Genomic DNA, 14,812 nt, shown 5'->3' with positions numbered 1-14,812 from the left:
AGATACATTGCTAAGAAAGGTGGGGCTCTCTTTCTTTTTGTCTTTTTGTCCCAAATTGAAATACCGTCATGCAGTTGTATGCCTCCGCACACTCGTCAAGTTGCACTTATGGTTTACATCCATGTCTGTTACAACATGGATGCTGCACACACAAAAAGTTAGAATTTTACAGATAAAAAGTCAAGAATAAAGTTAAAATTTTATGAGACGGGGCGTTATATTACGGAAATTAACATTTTGCCAGCAAAATATAAAATAGGTGAGAGCACAGGCAGCCTCCTTGGCAACCAGGGACAATGGGGACAATTTTTTTTCTTCAAAATGACCCTAATCCTCAGTCGTAATATCCTATGAGCCATTTGTGTGAAATTTGAGTGTATGAATTCTTGAGTTATGGTTGAAATCATCTTCTATGAAGGGGCAGTGACATTGACCTTGACCTTGACCTTTGACCTTCGACTGCCAGATTCTGATCAGTTCATTCTTGAGTCAAATAGACGCTTGTGCTAAATTTGAGGAAAGTCCCTCAAGGCCATATTCAGATATTGCATTAATCTCAAGGTGTTCTTGAGAAGTTGTGTTCACAAGAATGAGATATATGAGGTCACGCTGACCTTCACCTTTGACTTTTCTTCACCAAAATGTGTTTAGTTTATTCTTCTGTCAAAGTGAGCATTTGAGCTAAATTTGAAAAAAAAATTCCCTCAAGGTGCTCATGAGCTAACATGTTCATAAAAATGGACCGGATGGACGGATGTATGGATGGTTACCCTGAAAACATAATGCCTTCGGCCTCGGGTATTGCTTGTGCAGAGGCATAAAAAGAAGAGTTACTGAAAAAACAATTGCATTTGTTCATTAATATCCATTAAAAGTTAGCAACATAACAGTAACTTAAGCAGTGTGTTCCTCAGATTTGGAATCTTAGTGTGTGTGTGTCTCTTTTTATAATTCTGTGTCCCTTCTCATTTTTGCTGGTCTGTGAAGGGAGCGCTGTTGGAACCCTTTATGAGCTCTTTTTCTTCCTCAGCGGCAGTTTGTAAAGCTTGAGTCATGGGGTTGAATAATTGATCTGTCAATCTGGTCTGAGCTGATCAGACCATGGTCTGCTGTTAGATTCAAGTCCTCTAGTCCTGTAAAAGGGATGAAGTGAGAAAAGGTTTTGCAATGCTTCCCCTAAAGGCCTTATGATACCGCTTTCTACAGTCCAACACGTCCATTTAAAACTATAAGTGGTGCAAACAACAGAGGAAGGATCAGTTTCTTTGCCAAATATTCATCATGTTTATACTAAACTTAGAAACTGGAGGCGTCTGAAGGACAAGTAAAAATACTCAAATAGAAACAATCCCATGAAGATATACATTTAGTAAGAGGACAAGCATCTGAGAACATTTGAACCCAACTGAAGCGTATGCAATGTTTATATTTAGGGCAAGCTACACAGGGAAGAATAGCTATAATCAGAATACCCTTCCTTGCAGTGCTGTCTCGCTGCTTTTACTTAAAAAAGTCTTCAATTATAATTCATTTTTGTAGTTGAGACAAACACAGGGCGTAAACGTTAGTGGTGGACTGTCGGACATTCGAAGTGAGCAGTATAAGATCGGAGCGCCGACTGACTGTAAACTCCAGTAAATAGTCTGTATTGCAATGTTTCACTAGCCTGCAAAACACTCACATCAGAGCAGCGTGAGCTGTTGGTGCAAGTTGTGAGCTGTAGCTCAGCAGTCAGTGAGCAGACGTGTGTCTGACTGTTGACAAGTTTAAAATGTAAATTTCTGCTTCTCAGAGGTGGGATCAACAAGTCATAGTTTTCAATAAACCTCAGCAGAAATCCCATTTGTCTCATTAGTTTTTTAAGGTGTCAAAGTGTTTGAGACCATAAATGGAGAGATTTTATGCTGATCAGTGAATGTTGACTCATAAAACATCCCTTAAACCACTCAAAAACTCTGCTAGAGAAGTGAAAAGAAATGATTTGGATATGGATATATATGGTCATAAAAAAAAAAAAAAGTCTAAATTGATTTTTCATACAACCTGTCACCTTGATTATAATTTGGACTAATTTAAATAGAAAACAAAAATCTTGAAAAACTAAAAATAATGACTAAAAGTTGACCAAAATGTCATGAATTTCACTTAAATGTTGTGAGTTTGTGACTAAAATGTGAATAAAACAAAAATAAACAAGACTTAGACTAAATCAAAAATAGCTGCCAAAATTAACACTGCGGTTCAACATATTTACACGAAACCTATGTTTTTTGATGCATATACTGTATACTTACTTGCACACTTACTTGCCATGGTTTTATGATATCAAAGTCTCACATCTCACGTTTTTCTGAATTTTTTTATTGCCTTGAACACCAAAAGCAAAATTCAATTCATCTCCATTATTTTGTTTTGGAGGGAGAAATCTGTCCAAAAATCTGTTGTTTTTTTTTTTGTTTTTTTTTTTTCGTAATTTAGTAAACCAACACTTGAACATCAACAGTTGTTCTGCTGCAAGTACTACTACTTTGTGTGCAACAGCTGATGTAGAGATGAATCATTGTTGAAGCACTGTTTGCAGCAACCCACACATACAAAGTCCACACAGTGACTTTGGTTATGTCCCCTGCTGATGCCACAAACTTTATGCCTGTACACCTTATACTGGTATCCCTTCTCCACAGAAATCACCGTGAAATGGCAGGTCATTTTTTATTACTTTCTGCTAACAAGCCAAAACCTCGTCCTGCACAGCCGACCGTTTTAAAAAACAGCCCATGATTAATGATCGCTGTGACATGTCTGAGCGAACCAAATGGAGTGTGCATGTAAACGCTCCCCTGCCAGAGCCTTCACCCTCACACTTATTGTAATCATTACAGGGAGAGAAAAATTAGAGGGGGAACTGTAATGGGTTAATTACACCACAATCGGCGGGTGTAGAAATACAGGCCTTTTTAATTATCTCCCTCCATCATTCGACACATTTCTATTATTTGCCTTCTCTTTCTCTGCTCTGTGCTTTGACTGAGGTTCAGCGCCGTGAAGGAAAATAGGGGGATAATTGGGTTCATCCATCTCTCTCTCTCTGTAAGCCCCCTCCCACCTCTCGCTCCACCTCTCCTGCACTCTCCACCTCCTCCTACTACTTGTTTTAACTCCCTCTGTCTAAAACTTAACATTCCCTTAACTTCGGCTGTGTTTCGGTCTTTTCCTCACTTTCTCTTCTTAGCAGCGTTCTTTAACTGTGGTTCAGCTGAGCCTTCTTTGCCACCTGTTTTATCACATGAACGTAGTGCTGGTTGTGACACCTAAAGGTTTCTAAAGAAATGGTTCAAAAATTGAACTTAAATATACCTCCAACTGCTGTTTGTGTTACTTTAAATCCTGATTCAATCAGGTACCACTGAAAAGGGAACAAGTACGATGAGAAGAATAGGCTGAGCGACCTGTCAATAAATCTAAAAGTTGTTTGATTATCGCTTAGAAGCACTTGCAAACACAAGGTTAAACAGTAAGTATATCTCTGGCCTGATAGGAGTGCTCTTTGTCCCTCTGATCGATCATGATGATCATTTTTATGCCTCTGAAACAGCCAAAGCTGTGGTGGGAGGCACTGTTTTCTGGTTTTCCGTCTGTTTGTCAGTTCATCCATTTTCTCATTCTTGTGAATGAGATATCTCAAGCCTTCAGGGCATTTCCTCAAATTCAGCACAAATGTTTACTTGGACGTGATGATAAACTAATTTGCTTTTAGTGGTCAAAGATCAAGATCACTGTGACCTTGTTGGTCCCATTTTTGTGAACCATGTATCACAAGAACACCTTGAGGGAATGTTTTCAAATTTGGCACAAACGTCCATAAGAATGAACTGATTAGAATTTCATAGTTGAAAGTAAAGGTGAAGGTGAAGGTCACTCAGACCTCATCCTTTCCATACTCTTGAATGAGATTTTTCAAAAACTCATATAGGAAATTTGGCGCAAATAACGACAAACTGATTAGATTTTGGTGGTCAGAGGTGAAAGGTCAAGGTCAGCATAAGCTTGCCTCCATCTCATTCTTGTGAACCTGAATCCTAAGTAGGCCTTGAGGGAATTTACTCCAGTGTGGCACAAACATCCACTTGGACTCAAAAATGAACTGATTAGAATTTGGCAACTGGGTCAAAGTTCACAGTGACCTCACAAGATATGTTATTGACAATAACTTAAGACTTTACATGCTCATTTTGAAATTTTTTTACTTAAATGTCTAATAGGATAATATGCTGAAGTGATTTCATTTTATATCTAAAAGGTGAATGGTCAACTTCATTGTGACATCATTATGTTTTGCAAAAACACTTTGTGCTGATTGTATAGATTTTCCGTGCTGTGGAGGGGACGATGTGTGTGAAGCATCCATGTTTTCGCATACATGGATGTAAACTGTAAGTGCTGCTTGACTGGTGCACAGAGGCATACAACCGCATGGTGGTAACTGTAGTTCAGAACATTTCAATCTTTTTTTCAACTATTTTTATTGGGGTTTTCAAAGTTAGCATGTGACCGAAAAAGGCATGGGGTGAAAATTCTAATACCGATGTATTTAAAACCTTGTCAGACAAAATAAAAATACCCTAAAGGCTAAGTTGTTTAGCATAGCAAACAAGTTTACAAAATATATTTCTCACAGATATGTTACTTAAAAAAAGAAAGAAGGAAAAAAGGTAAGAAATATAAAATAAAATATAAAAAGAAATATAAAAAAAGACAGAGAAGAGAGAAAAATGTTTGGAGAAGAGGAATGGAGAAGAGAAACAATGTTACAGAGGACATTTTAATCTTTTATTATGTCTTAATCTTTGTTTCTTTGTAAAGCTTTTTACTTGTTGCTTCCTTTGTGAGTGCTATCACACTTCCCAGTTTTCATAATCTATCGTACACCCCTCCTTTCTTTTCTCCCTTTTTCTCCCTCCCTTCATCCCCTCTTATCCGAGGGACAGGGTGGGATCATACGATCTGTATAATGTGACGTGAGACGTGTGGCCCCGCTATGCCCCCTGGAGATCGCTCACACTCCTCATGATGAAACGAACTCACACACGTACAGAGCACATGTCAAAAGGCTCCCGGAGATGATTCCTGGAGGCTTTGCAATCACACCAGCCTGACGTTCGCTGAAGCTTTTAATCTTTGCACATTAATGAAGTGTCCCGTCTAATTTCCCCGTCCTCCTGTTGATCAGGAGGTGGAGGAAGGACAGAGAGCGGTCAGAGGGAAAATCACCAGCAGCAGCTCCACGTTAGCTGATAGACATTTAAGAAAGCAGACAGGGGCTTCCCATTTTATAGGTGTGTGTGTGTGCACAGATTAGTATATACAGTATGTGTGTGTCTAAAGGAGAGATGTCAGGGAGACACAGTATGGGGTCGCCTGTCCTGGATTGCCATTAAGACTGTGAGGAGGGCTAAAATATGCAACTCAGGCACTGTGGGGAGTGCTGAAATTGGACTCTCAAGGACCTTCTAGAATTATCAAAATAAAAGCTAGGATTTTTTTTTTCTTAATAAATGTTCTAACAGATTAAAAACTGCTGCTTCCTCCATGACCAAAAAAAACAAACTACAGATTCATTTAAATTAAGTACATACTAATCATATATGAGTAGTTGCTTTATTTATGATAACATCTTAGTCACTTTTCAATCAGCATAGCAAAAATACTGGTGATGGATAACATTGATTTGTTTGCCCTTTTAGGGTCAAAAACCTTTGCATTGTTTTGGACTTGAATATGCAATGCAAGGAAACGTTCACCACTTGCAACACATACATCACATTTTTTTACATAGCTGCAAATACATAAAACAAAAGGAAAATTAAAAATCACAGTAACTAAATTTACAAAACATACAGCATGTGGCATAAACAAAGAAATGCAAGCAAATGCTTCAAGTTGTGCAGGACAGCTATACCGAGGCACAACAAAGGTAGTTGACAGGATATTGTAAAAGGAGGCGATCATCAAAACAGACACATGCCTCACTGGGATGGTTTCTGCTTTTTTTTTGTTTCGCTAAGCTAATGTTAGCTAATGCACTAAAAAGTTAGCGTCACAGAGATATCCAATATTCCTTTTAATACCTCCTGTGTGTCTGATAAGGTCAGTATGATAACACTTAATACATGTTAATTATCCCTGCAACAGTAAATACTTGAATTAATAACCCAGGCTTTTATTTGCTTAAAATCACTGAACTAAAGGGGCTTATATTTGGGACAGGTGTCTATACGGGAAGGGTTTTTAATTCCTTGTGCGCGAGAGACAGAGAGACAGAGAAAGAGAGAGAGATGGCCTGTGATGTTACTGTCTTCCTTAGACAAACGTTGAAGTTCAGCTTTGTTTTTTCGCCATTCTTGCTGCTGCTTCGGCTGTGTTATGTTCAGCAACATTGACAACGGACAGCTTGAAGTGCACGTTTGATTTTTTACTCTGTGTCGCCATGATGGCAATAAACATCAATAATAACAATTATCATATTAAAAACCCACCTGTCTGCCAGCGACGAGTGAATTTGGCATACTGAAAATGAAGACAGCGGGAAACTAAACAGAGAAAGGACGGGACACCTTCCGTAGCCAGTTAGCTAACACATTTAGCATGTTAGCATGTTAGCAGTTGATGTGTGGTCATAGCAGCTTTCAGACAGGGAGCTATGGACTTCATATTACCATATTTACAACATGGATTTTTGAAACTGAAACTCCCCTCTGATTCTTTTGATAGATGGACCTCGTGGACCAAAGGAATATAAATAACCAAAGGAGGGGCACGTATTCAGACTGTCCCCGCTGCCAAGGTAGGGAGTCACCACTTGTTTTGTCTCTTGTTTGTTGGTAACTGAATGAATTATGCTTTGGTGCTCATGGTTTCCATAAAATGAGCTAAGCGATTGAGTTGGGAGGAATGCGACCAAGCAAATAATAGCCACATTAAAAAAATTGTAAATATCTACCGGTATATTTGTATGCACAATCTCTACAGCTTAACTAGCTCAGACGGGTAGAAAAGGAACCAGCAGGCTTCAGAGACCTTCTGTAGAAATAAATGTCTCAGTGACAACCAGACACGGCGTCAAATTGGGGCTGGCACTGATTCGTCGAAATGTGAAGTGCACCCTGCTATTAAAAGGGGCCCGGCGTCAGATACAGACTCGGCCTTTGATTTACAGTACTTTTTACCATACCTGATATTAAGTGTTTTCTGCACACTCGAGTATTTTTGATATCTATATGTCTTATATCCTTGCTGTTGTTTTTTTTTTTTCAAAGATTATTTTTTGGCTTTAGCCTTTATTATTTACAAGATACCATAAGTGTCAAAGGGGGAAAGAGATAGCCTCTGTCCATGGGGCACCGGCTCTACCAGGTGAGCGAATGGGTGCCCCACATAACTCAGTAGTTAAACTGTGGTATTTCAAGTCCTGCACATGGCTATTTAAGACATAGTTATAGGCATCTAAAGACGTAAATGCCTCGTTTTTTTCTTGATTATACACACTTGGTTTTTCCTCTCAAGTACGTGTTAATGTGGCCATTTCGCCTTCAGCAGTCCTGTCTAATCATCTATCCACTGAGTGAGAGAATACTGGTCAGCCAGTCTGGTCCCATTGGTCAAGGTTAACTTATTTAACTAACTCTTGCGGTCCCGGAGAGTGAGTGACCTGACATATTTAGAGAGACTAGCATCACCTTCCACCAGTGTCAGAAACAAGCCAAGGAAACTTTTTAGCTAGCGCTAGCTACCATCTGTGGAGAATTGTTTTGTCCTGACCACCAAAAATGTCATACTGTTTACTGTTTAATAGCAAAATGATCTATAGTAATTATTACTGACATGTTAATGAGTTATTGTTTTTGTATTGTGGTGTCTGGTTGTTGTATTCAGGTCCAGGTTTATGTGATTTAGCGCTATCATGCTTTTGCTACTCACTTTTTACTCTTATGTGATTATTTGAGTTGTCTGTGCTTAGCTGTTGGTGTCGTGCAGCACAGTACTGTATGTAAGGTATGCACCTGTATAGCACCAAGGAACCTAATGTTTGCAGACTGATGTGAGTGATGCTAAGCCAGTGCAATGTCTGTGTGCACAGTGCAATGAGAGAGATGATGTTTGAGAGCAGGTAAAAAGGTTGTAAGTAGCCGTTGCGGCAGGTGACCATTATTGATTTATCTACTGAAAACAATTTTTACTGGCACAGAACACTCGGCAGGTGGGGGTCTGCTTATGAGTATCTTCTTTTTATATATCAAGTGTGTGGGTGTGGGTTCAAGAACCAGCCTCTGCCTGCGCTGAGCAGCAGAAACCCACTCTTGTGCGCAGTTCAGCAGAAGAAACACAATGAAAACATTCAGCTGTGCTCCTCAAGATTGTTTTTGGCCACAGAAGCCCTGTAGGAGGAAACACAAGCCCACCTCTATACCACTTTGTGTCTGCTGAAATGTATGGATTTTTTTTTGTTCCCGTCTGCGGCTGAAGTTGTGCAGCATGCCAAATGTTATTTAATTAAAACTCCACTTTATAGGAGGCAAATGGCAACAATTTTGTACACCCAGATCGTGACAAGGAAATGTAACTAATTGCTTAACTTTTATTATTGATACAGTATTTAATGTTTTAAGAGGGTTTTGGCACAGCCGCTGTTGGCGATGGTGACGTCGGTGGAAAATGAACCTGGGCTTGGTGTTTTTCAGTCTGCGAGGCCTTGTCCTGGGCAGCGCTGTGGTCAGACCTCAGTCCATACAAAGTGATGATTAGTTTGTCTTAGTCGACCGCTGACCAGAGGAATCCTCGGGAGTTCCAGTAAGTGGGGCTTTAGACACTGAGGAGAAGATTAGTGTTTAATTTCACCGTGAACCACCTGTCTGTCTGCCCAACTGTGCTCTTTCCTTCTCTCTCTACCTGTCTCACAGTCGGGGATCTCTCAAGCACTAAAATCAAACAAGCTCCTTTTCTAAGGAAGTTGTAGCTTTCAATTTTTTGCGTATTGTGCCTGTTAATAATATGGTAAATGGAACAGGTTCCATTTATACGGAGTGGGATTCAATCACAATGCGATCCAGATCCCCTCCAGATCGGAATTTGATATTACAAAGAGTTGTACCTGCATCTAGGCAACAAAGTAGTGGCTAGACTCTTCACTCACTACAGGACAGCCGGAAATCCTTGCTCTATATCCCCATGAAACCTGGTGAAGGGTCCTAACATGCCATTGGTGCCTTCAGCTTTCCTGGATTAGAAAATGCTGAGTCCCTTAATGGCTGAAGCTCTGCTATGTAAGGCCACACTAAGAGACGCCTGGACGCTGCTTCCAGGACATAGATGTCTCCCTGTAAGATGCCATTAGTAGAGGAAAGTGGCTCTGCTGGCTCTTCAGGTCAGCTGCCATCTCAATGATGCCTGGGAGGTCATTAAATAGAGCCTTGCTGGTGGGCAGTTGGCTGGCAGGTCGTGGTGAGGCGGGAGACAGCCATGCTGGCGGGACTCCCTCTTTGCTCTTGAACTCCATGTCTCCCATTGGAGAGAGGGGAGAGCCGGGGGAGTGCCAGTGATGGATGCAACTGAATCATTGGACTCCCGAGCCAGGTCAACTTCCAGTCAGCCCAGATGTTGTCTACGTCACCTTCCACCTGCAGCGATGCCAAGTCACTCACTGCTGTAGCTCCTGGACAGTGTACCTGAGATCGAGGCATGTTTTGAAGCAAACATAGAGGTCTGAGGGCATGTTTTAGGGACAAAGACAGAGCACTTTGGTAAAGCTTTGGATAAATCATCTTTTCTTTTTTGTCTTCCTTGACTGATGACTGCATCAAATGTTTAGGAAATGAATGTGAACCACTTCCATCACTTAACTTAGACCAAAGGCTTTTGCACACCGAGTCTGTTTTTTCATCCAAAATTGTCGTTCATCTAAAAAATAAATACAGCCTCATGTTGTGTTCATCATGTTTGCAAATTGACCCCAAAACTCATCAAAGTTTTCTGAACAAATTTGATGTTCTGCATCTTTTACGTCCATTCAAAGTCTAGAAAGAGTTGCTTCACCGAGTATCAGTAAAGAAAATGTACCAGCTGGACACATGCATGATAAGACAGAAGATCAGTCGCACAGTATCCTTTCATACCTCAGATAGCCTGCTTTCAACAGGTCAGATAGTTATATTCAGGTAGATGCTGATGACGAGGGGGAGGATGTAATGAAGGATGAGGACTGCCACAGACAGACAGTGTGGAGACAGTGAGACAGGACAGCTGAGCCCAAATGCAAATGCAGAAGGGTGGTGACAGCCGGAAAGGTAATGGAGAGAAGCAAGGGAGGAAATGTGTCTTTTAATTAGGTCACATATCTCAAATTTTCACGATGAGTACAATAATAAAATGCATGGGACTCTGTGTGCAAGGTTTCTTCTACGTAACGTTTTATCTTTATGAAAAAAAAGCATCCGAAAAAAGGACTTTCCAGAGGCATTAACCCAGGACATAATAACATAAAAAGGAAGCAGTTACTTACCCTACACAGCCATTGCCCTCTCTGAGCTGTAATCAGTGTTGAAAAAAGTCTTCAAACATAGAAACACTCAAATTGCATAAAACATACAAAGCAAATACAGTAATTGCCCAAATTTATTCATGCAAACTAACTGCTTGACGGTTTTTGTTTATTTGCCTGAAACAACCACTTGTATGGACTTTAGCTGTAGCTAGCTTGCATTATACAACCATAGTTATTACCTGTTGTTGAAAAATGGGTTTGTGTGTATATTTGGAAACTCAGAATGATTTAAAAGCTTCCTTTTGTTTATGAAGCAGATTTGTAAAGCCCCAAAACAAGCCATTTTTTTTTGCTTAAGTTCAAACATTTTTAACTCGTGCTGACTCATGTCTTGACATTGATGTCTAAAATTGTCTTCTCTTGTCATGTCATTTGATTATGCCATGGTAGCACGTTGTTGTTTTTGTTAAAATGCATCGGCAGGCAGGCTGTCTAGTCATCACCTGCCTAACCCCTGTTAGACTGGTCCAACTATGCTAAAGACTCCCCCCCCCCACGCTGATCCAGCCTGGAGCCTCATTACCTGTACCTGTCTGCCTGCCTGTAGGTACAGTCCATCTGACTGTCTGACAGCGTCTCCTCCACTGCCGACTGCTATTCAGGATTAATGAGAGCCAATGAAAGCAGCCCCCCCCCCTTCCCCTCCTGTTCTCCCCCTGCCCAGCCAAAGCAAAGGCCGGCCGTCGGCCTCATTATTAAAAGCAATGGCCAGGACTCAGGCCCTGTCTGTACAAACACGCAGCGACGGAGCTGGGAGGGAAAGGGAAACCGGCTCGCGGGGGGATGAGGTTTCAATAAACGTCAGCCAGCGTCGGCTCTGTTTGGACTGCAAATTATTGCTGGCTGATGCTCTATTATTTTACAACCAAAGATCGCTGTCGAGAGAAAGGTAGAAGGGGAGGAAAAAGAAAGAGAGAGCTGCAAGGGAGGGAGGGAGAAAAAGAAACTCTGGAAGGGCGCCTAAGGGGAAAAAAGGTTTAGTGAATACTATAATAATCTTTAAAAATATTACTGGAGCGGCCACAGCTTAAGCTAAGAATAGGCTGGAGAGAGCAAAGTCCTTGGATGATTTCACTGTAGATAGGAGAGAGAGGAGGAGGGAAGAAAAAGCAAGTGAGGGAGGAGGAGAGGAGAGAACGGGACAGCCATGTGAGACGGTTATAAAATCAACACCTTCGGTAAACATAACTTACAGCTGCTTCATTACTGCTGCAGGAGAAAAACACATTTTATAACACAGTGAAACTCCCTTCATATCCAAATCCATCAAGTATTTGCTCAAAAAAACTGGAAAACACAATGAAGGTCATCGACAGATATCATCATCATCCATCAGTTCTGCTCCATCTATCAGGTGCTGCAGCAAATATGGAACAAAGAAACCCAAAATACAATAATGGAATAAGTATTATTTTGTTAAATATGAAGCAATACCATTGAATTGCTGACTATTGACGTTTAAAAGCAATTTAAAGTTTCCCACAGTCATGTCATAGAAGACAGAGCCGATATGAAGGTGCACACTGAAGACTCTCTTCACCATTCTTACTGTCTGTTATCTGTAATAACATTTTCACTGTACCACAGCACACGCACAACATGTAGCTTTTGCGATCTAAAAGAAGTCCAGGATGTTAGCTACAGCATGGAAAATCCGTCACATCATCAGTCACCACTTTGGTCCAGACTGAAATATCTCAGCAACATGTATGTGTATTAACTTGAAATATCACACATATCTTCATGGCTCTCAGAGAATGAAGCCTACAGAGTTCTGTGATCTTTTGACTTTTCATTTAGAGCTGTTGTCAGGTCAAAGTTTTAACTTGGCAAATTAAGGACATTCCCATCAGTCTTAGCTGCACTTTGCAAAACGTGCTAATTTGCAAATAGTAGCCTGCTATCAAGCTAAGCTAAGTTGCAGAGATGGTAAATATTACTCTGTACAATGCAGCATTGTCACGTTAGCATTCAGCTGAAAGCAACATTATGCCTAAGTGAGGCCTCACAGGGCTGTCAGCTGGGACTCTAAAGCATTGTTTATGCTAATGCGAGACACTATGGTGAGGTATCTATTAATGGAGTGCAAGCATGTTAGCATGCAGAGAGGCATCTATGCTCAACTAGTTGTTTGTTGCAATATGCTCCGAAATGTGTGTCCCTTTGTATCATTCTGTGTCCCCTCTTTAAATTCAGAGAATTTTGTGAGTCCGCTAATGCAGGGCAGGTGGAGCAATACATGACTTTTTTTTTTTTCCTCAGCAGCAGTTTGTCACTCGAGGTAGATAATTGATCTGTCAATCCATTCAGAACTCTGCTGCTCAGTGTGTGCCCAGAGTATGCTGTGTGTCTGAGTGCAGTACAGTTAGTACAGTGACTATCCAAACTAAATACATGTATATATATTTAAACAGCACTCCAAATGAATGGTGCAGATCCAAAAATCTAAACTCTATTTGTGGCAGCAGTTTTAAGCATGGCCGGCTGTCACTTACCTCCAATTCAAATTTATGTTCATACTGCTCAGTACGTCTCCAGATCAGCACTCTTTGCATGACTAATTTTTAGCTTTTACAGTGATCTCTCATGTTCTTCCACACCCTGCAGATAAAAAGTCTCCTCTTTATCTGGTGTTGTGGCTAAAGACAGTCCATGTGGTATTTTTCTTCAACTGAAAAGCAAAGTTGATGCAATGAGTGCCGCGTTACAAAAATTCAGAGGTGCACAACCAAGTGCCACAGCAAGGAGTTTCTAAATGATTCATTTAATGCATTAGTTTCAAAATGATGCACAAATGCAGTAGAACAGTCCAAAGAAAAGGCATCGACTCCAAATTATTAACAGATAAGCAGCACCTGGGCCCACAGAGCGACTGTGTACGATCTGTCACAACTGAGCAGCAGTGATACACTCCTTACATTCCTCTAGACACATAGTTGCAACACACTTGTGGCGCTCTTTCAGGCTGCTGTGGTCGATATTATTCAAGAGCTGCTGACATTTCACAGGCATCTCTGCTGGTTAATGTGTTTCTGTCTGGATGCTCACAAACTAATTTGATCAGTGCTTTACAGAGGGGTGTGTTGAAGACTGGGGAAGCTGTCACACTGGATAGTTTAACCACCGTATTCAAGTCTGAGTGTGTGCGTGTGTGTGTGTGTATTTGTGGTTGTAAAGGTTTTAATGCATTTGTGCATGTGTGTTTTGTGCCCCCACTTCCATAACACCAGCCTCCCCCTAAAATAGGTTTAAAAACTCATGTGGCTGACAGGGGAAAGCAGTTTTCTTACCTCAATAAAATTATCTTGGATTTTAGTGTTTGCCTAACACTCTTGTACCCGTTTAATATTCGAGCACGCTCCTCCACTCCGGGGTGGAGGGGGAAAAAAAAGGTGTAACTTATAATGGGCTTGGCCTCGCTGGCAATTCCTGCAGCTGAATTAAAATGCAACATTATATGTGCTTGGCCAAGGTTAGTCCGTGTTAGCCGGGGCGCTGTTACGGGCACTTTTCGAGCCTCTCAATTGAGGTAATAAATTGAGTCTGATGGCTAATTTTAGGTGAAACCCAATACCTCTGGCTAAACTATGAGCCAGAGGGGACCATTTAATCAAAATATGTCTGGCACTGCTGCCAATATAGAAACAAGTGAAGAAAAAAACACCCAAAAAAAGATTTTAGAGTAAATATGTATTTTAGAGAAATTTGTTTTAAGGGATACTGTACCCTCTGTCAGTCAAGTGAAAGAGTTAACAAACTGTGGGAGGTAGCAATCTGTGATTTAAAATATCTAAACATCCACTGGGTTGATTAAAATCGTGAAAACAGCAGTTAAAAAAACAGCAATTAAAACGTCAATTAAATCCAGTAAATGTGGCTGTTGGACAACATGTCTGTATTTTTAAATATCTTTTTATTCATCAAGATATTCATGCTTTAAATAAATCCAGTGTTAAACAATCCTTGTGGAGTAATTTTAATGCTGATCTTCTGTTAGTAACAGATTGCCAGAAAATGACATTTAGTGAAACATTACAAGATCAATTCAAAAGATGCATAAGAAGAAACAAACAACCCAACCGCTAGAATAATTATTGGCTTTGTACGTTTCTGCAAAATACAGATATCTAATATTTGTACATTATAGTAGATATATTGAAACTTTTCTATAAAGCTGTGGTAAACGTGTGGTTACGTTTAGGCACCAAAAAAATT

This window comes from Plectropomus leopardus, chromosome 19 (assembly GCF_026936395.1).
Source record: "Plectropomus leopardus strain MGB_pleo_1.0 chromosome 19, ASM2693639v1, whole genome shotgun sequence".
NCBI lineage: Eukaryota > Metazoa > Chordata > Actinopteri > Perciformes > Serranidae > Plectropomus > Plectropomus leopardus.
Note: the sequence above shows the minus strand (reverse complement) of the source record.